At 43.6% G+C, this 5,275-nt stretch overlaps 1 pseudogene; it reads left to right on the forward strand.

The window, feature by feature from the left end:
- The first annotated feature begins 3,187 nt into the window (after positions 1-3,187).
- Positions 3,188-3,696, forward strand: LOC102977768 (60S ribosomal protein L29-like; annotated as a pseudogene).
- The last annotated feature ends 1,579 nt before the right edge of the window (positions 3,697-5,275 follow it).

Here is a 5,275-nt window from a genome sequence, read left to right on the forward strand (position 1 = left end):
CCAAAACATCACCCTGTTACCTCACCATCAACCAATCAGAGAACTGTGCACAAGCTGATCATGCACCCTGCGACCCTCTCCCTCACTCTGTCTTTATTTTTTTTTTTTTTTTTTTTGTGGTATGCGGGCCTCCCTCTGTTGTGGCCTCTCCCGTTGCGGAGCACAGGCTCCGGACGCGCAGGCTCAGCGGCCATGGCTCACGGGCCCAGCCGCTCCGCGGCATGTGGGATCCTCCCAGACCGGGGCGCGAACCCGGTTCCCCTGCATCGGCAGGTGGACGCGCAACCACTGCGCCACCAGGGAAGCCCTCACTCTGTCTTTAAAAGCCCTTCTGTGAAAGCCACTGGGGAATTCAGGTCTTTTGAGCATAAGCTGCGTGATCTCCTTGCTTGGCCTTGCAATAAGTGCCATACTTTCCTTTACCACAACCCCGATTGGCACTGCTGGACATCTGGCAAATGGATCCAAATTTGGTTCAGTAACATAACAGGCATTTTTTAAAAGATGTACGTAACATCTCAAAGGTGCAGAGAAAGAGTTGGTAAGTTTACAAAAGAAAATATTCTGAGAAAAAGGAAGAAGGAACATCTTTTCCCTTATACTTACCGGGAAGAATTAAGCCTCTTATGTTTAATTTTTATATGTCCTTAGAGTTGATTGGGAATGTATATATACACTTTAACATAATCCTTCCCTTTTTATATTTTCCTCCTTTTTTTTTTTTTTTTTCCTTGCGGTACGCAGGCCTCTAGCTGTTGTGGCCTCTCCTGTTGCGGTGCACAGGCTCCGCATCCATGGCTCATAGGCCCAGCCGCTCCGCGGCATGTGGGATCTTCCCGGACCAGGGCACGAACCCGCGTCCCCTGCATCAGCAGGCAGACTCTCAACCACTGCGCCACCAGGGAAGCCCTCCTTTTTAAAAAAATTTCAGTAGGAAGAACAATTCATCACTTCCTCTCCCCTTATATTCCTTCAAATTTTTCCAATTAAAAAAATAATGAGGCTAAACAAAACAAAAAGACAACCTGAGGGGAAAAAAAAAAGAAATAATGCCATTTGCAGCAACATGGATGGAACTAGAGATTATCCTACTAAGTGAAGTAAGTCAGACAGTGAAAGACAAATACCATATGATATCACTTATATGTGGAATCTAAAATATGACACAAATGAACCTATTTACAAAACAGAAATAGACTCACAGACACAGAAAACAAACTTATGGTTACCAAAGGGAAAAGGGGGTGGGGGAGGGATAAAGTAGGAGTTTGGGATCAGGAGATACAAACTACTGTATATAAAATAGGGCTTCCCTGGTGGCGCAGTGGTTGAGAGTCCGCCTGCCGATGCAGGGGACACAGGTTCGTGTCCCAGTCCGGGAAGATCCCACATGCCGCGGAGCGGCTGGGCCCGTGAGCCAGGGCCGCTGAGCCTGCGCGTCTGGAGCCTGTGCTCCGCAACGGGGAGAGGCCACAACAGTGAGAGGCCCGCGTACCACATAAAACAAAAACAAAAACAAAACAAAATAGATAAACAACAAGGTCCTACTGTATAGCACAGGGAACTATATTCAATATTCAGTGACAGACCATCATGGAAAAGAATATGAAAAAGAACATATATATAGGTACAACTGAATCACTTTGCAATACAGCAGAAATTAACACAACATTGTAAATCAACTATACTTGAATAAAATAAATTAAAAAAAAAAAAAAAGAGGCTACCCAAGGCAAGGGCTTTTTGGGCATAATACCCTGCTTTGAGGCAAGCAAGAAATGACCTTACTTCTCACTTTGCTAATCAGTTCCTCTGGTCCCTAAGGTTTTTCCTCCACAGGGAGTAGTTCCTCTTTGCTGCTTGGCTACATTCACTAGGCAGGTATAAAGGTGTGATACTACAGAACTACCTGATGGTGTAGGGGGCCAACGATAAGCTGCTGCAGAACAGGCTCACCTGCAGACATGCCTGCCTGATGTCGTCGTTTTCTTCCCGGTGAGATTTTAGTGGGACTGAAGCAGCAACTGAGAGGTGGCAGTGAGGAAGCAAACACTGCTGAGAGCTCAAGAAGCTTTCTTAGGCCTGGGATAGGTTTGCAGCCATAGTAAACCGAGACACAATACATTGACTCAGAGTAGTTAGATGGTTGGAGGGAATCAAAGAGGCAAGGGTTCCCAGTGAAAGCACAGACCAGAGAATCACACTGACATAACCAGTGAACTGTTACTATGAGGAGGAGGGCAGTACAGCAGTCACTGACCCAGTCCAGATACTGCAACCTTGACTAATGCAAAATAATCATCTTTTTCATTTGAATCAATTTCTTTTGAAATCACAAAAATAACGGATTGTTACCCCAAGACACAAAATAAATTTATATGAGAAATCAATCAAATTTAGTATTAGTGTTTTGTAAAAGTTAAGCGTATATACAAAAACAAATTTTGTAACTATTGTTATGACTTTTGTCTGTCTTATCTGAGTTTATGTTGCTGAAAGCACTAAGGAGAAGGTGGTATGAGAGACTCAATGTTACTGATATGTTTAGAAGCATCTGACTCGTTCAGTTTGCAATGTTTAGATTCTTAAGAGATTTAGCTTTACAAAATATTAGTTTTTATTTATTAATTATATAAGCAGTATTAAACATTGAGAGGAATAATTTAATATATTTTAAGTGAAATACATTGAGTTTCCAACAAACACAAAAATTCAAAAGCCCTTTGGATGTTTATGGTTTCACCAACACAGTTAAGCCAAGGCTGGCACTCCCACCTGCTGAGGGGTCAATTCTAAGACCCCGCGTACCTTCTTTGAGGACTGAAGTTCTCACACAAAATCAGTCATTTGTATTTCTCCAAGTATTAGCCGTATCAGAGCCAGCCAGCACAGCACCTGGCACAAAGCAACTGCTCAATTAAAGTCGGCAGAATGGCTTATTTTACTTTAGACATATTATGTACCTGAGCTCCTTATTCTGAGCTAGAACTTATGAATACAGCTGGGAAAGGTCTCATCACCCAGAATGGACATGTCAGGACTAGAACACATTTGTGGTTTCAAGTGCTGGTGAGAGCAAAAGTTGCTTCTGTGAAAAAAATGTAAAAGAAGAAACACTCAGTTTGGCTCTTTCTCTTCCAGTCCCAGGGGTTTCAGGATCTAGGGCCCAGCCCAGTGAACCCCCAACTCTGATCTCCACTTTCGTCCTGCAGACATGGCCAAGTCCAAGAACCACACCACGCACAACCAGTCCCCAAAACGGCACAGAAACAGCATCAAGAAACCCTGATCACTACGATATGAATCTCATAAGGGGATGGACCCCAAGTTCCTGAGGAACACGCGCTTGGCCAAGAAGCACAAGAAGGGCCTGAAGAAGATGCAGGCCAACAATGCCAAGGCCATGAGTGCACTGCTTAGGCTATCAAGGCTCTCTTAAAGCCCAAGGAGGTCAAGCCCAAGATTCCAAAAGGCGGCAGCCGCAAGCTCAGTTGACTTGCCTATACTGCTCACCCCAAGCTCGGGAAATGTGCTTGTGCCTGCATTGCCAAGGGTCTCAGGCTCTGGGGGCCAAAGTCCCAGGCCAAGGCTCAAACGAAGGCCAAGGCCGCAGCTGCTAGTGCAGTTGCAGCTCCAACTCCAGCTCAGGTTCAGGCTCCCAAAGGTGCCCAGGCCTGCTCAAAGGCTCCAGAGTAGAGGCCTTATATGCCAATGTAAGGACAGAAGGGCTGGTGTGACCCCTGGGCTGCTGTCTGCATGGGGCCAGTGTCCTCCTGGGCTATTTGTACAAATAAGCCTGAGGCAGGATCTGTCAGTAAAAAAAAAAAAAAAAAGAAAGAAAGAAACACTCAGTTTGATTCTGATATTGTCCAGTTGAACTGCAGTCCTGTGTACTGTCAATCTGATTCGATCATTTACCTTGGGCAGGAGCCTCCCATGCTGGTAACTGGGAGTGAGTCGGCTCGTTGTACAGTTGTGCATAAACCTGAGCAACTCCTAGAACTGTACACTGCACAAACTGCAGACACAGAGGGTGTGAACTCTTCGCTAAAGGTTGGAGATAAGAATAAAAGAATCCAGAGAAAAGGCATAGAAAAGGGAGTTTAAACCACGTAAAGTAAATGACATGAGACTGTATCCTTATAACTCTGATTATCAACAGTTTGATTCTTGATGCCCTCACACTGGTCTAAAAATTAGATGTGCACTGGCAAAGATTCTGAATGCCGCATGGAAGGAGACAAAGATGAAATTACTGTGAATTTGTGCACATCTTAAATCTTAAATTGAAAGCATTACCTGTTTTACACTTGGAGTTGTTCTGGGGGCAGAATCCCCAAAGTAAAGTGTTCTGAAGCCCTCAATCTCCTTGCCCTCTAAATCTGTATTCCCTGGCAACGGCCAGCAAAATCTACATGAAACAAGTCTGGTGGAACCAGGAGAAGCTTGCTGTCTCCTGGCAGCCTGAGTGCCAGGAGATAATTTCCAGCTTATTTACCCTGCATTATAAGACAGTTACAGATGTATTACAGTTCTCCTCAATCACTTAGTTATGAGCTTATTAACTTTCCTAGCAGCTGGAGTAATATCTCACCATTTGAGAAAGAGAGGAGATGTGTTAGTGATTAAATGACTTAATAAACAATCTGTCACTTTTTCAACTTTCATAAACCTGAGCACATTTTTGAAGGACAAAGAGGTAGGTTCCTTCATGTATTCGATATAAAGCTTATGAGAGGTGAAGGAAGGATAATTTCAGGGTCTCTCAGATTCCCTTTCTCATTTAAATGTACTCTGACAAAGCAGGTAAAAGTGAGACCTATTTAGAAAATAGGTTCCATATTTGCTATTGAGCAAATAAGGGAAATAACAAGTCCTATACACTCTTATATTCATATTACACACACACACACACACACACACACACACACTCACACATATCACTGGAAGTGTTAAGAGTGGGGAAACAATCATTTTTAGCTAAGGAGAAATTGCTGGCCCCAGACTGCTCAATTCCAGCTCTGCCATTTTACTTGCTGCCTGTGTGACTCTGGGCAGGTTACATACATCAGTGCTGCAATTCTCAGTTTCCTTCTCCATACGATGAGGGTAACAGTAGTACTTTCCTCGTAGGGTTTTTGGGAACATTAAGATGATTTTTTAAAACATTTGGAACAGTGTCTGGCACATAAAAAAGCATGCAATAAGTGGTAACAATTTTTATTAATCAAAGGTAGCCCCCAAATTAACTTTACGACGCAAGTCAGACTTAAGT

The sequence above is a fragment of the Physeter macrocephalus genome, chromosome 18 (assembly GCF_002837175.3).
Source record: "Physeter macrocephalus isolate SW-GA chromosome 18, ASM283717v5, whole genome shotgun sequence".
Classification (NCBI taxonomy): domain Eukaryota; kingdom Metazoa; phylum Chordata; class Mammalia; order Artiodactyla; family Physeteridae; genus Physeter; species Physeter macrocephalus.